Genomic DNA, 591 nt, shown 5'->3' with positions numbered 1-591 from the left:
ATTGCCTTTTTTCTTAATGTTTTCAAGCTGCGGTCCACAATACGACTTGGTACCGGTTTAAAAGTAAGGTTTGACTTCAATTGGATTGAATCATGGTGTAAAGTTTGTGACGGGTCATGAATGTACTTTTTGAGTTGACACACATGGAAGATATCGTGTAATCCAGACAAGGAAGGAGGTAAAGCTAATTGGTATGCCACTGGACCTTCACGACGAAGGATTTGGTAAGGACCTATGAAACGAGGACTCAATTTTTTTACTCTTACAGATCTTCCAATACCTATAGTGGGAGTGACTTTAAGAAAAACGTGATCACCTTCTTCAAATTCTAGAGGCCTTCTTCTGTTGTCAGCATAACTCTTTTGTCGACTTTGGGCTATTCTCATTTTATCTTTTATCAATCTAATCTTTTCTGTGGTTTCCCTGATGACATCTGGTCCTAAGATTCCTTTATCTCCAACCTCCGACCAACACAAAGGGGTCCTACACTTACGTCCATACAAGGCTTCATAAGGTGCCATACCTATACTTGAATGGTAACTGTTATTGTAGGAAAACTCCACTAAAGGTAAATGTGCATCCCAATTTCCC

The sequence above is a fragment of the Cicer arietinum genome, chromosome 1 (assembly GCF_000331145.2).
Source record: "Cicer arietinum cultivar CDC Frontier isolate Library 1 chromosome 1, Cicar.CDCFrontier_v2.0, whole genome shotgun sequence".
Classification (NCBI taxonomy): domain Eukaryota; kingdom Viridiplantae; phylum Streptophyta; class Magnoliopsida; order Fabales; family Fabaceae; genus Cicer; species Cicer arietinum.
The sequence above is the reverse complement of the archived record's forward strand: the minus strand, read 5'-3'. Positions refer to the sequence as shown.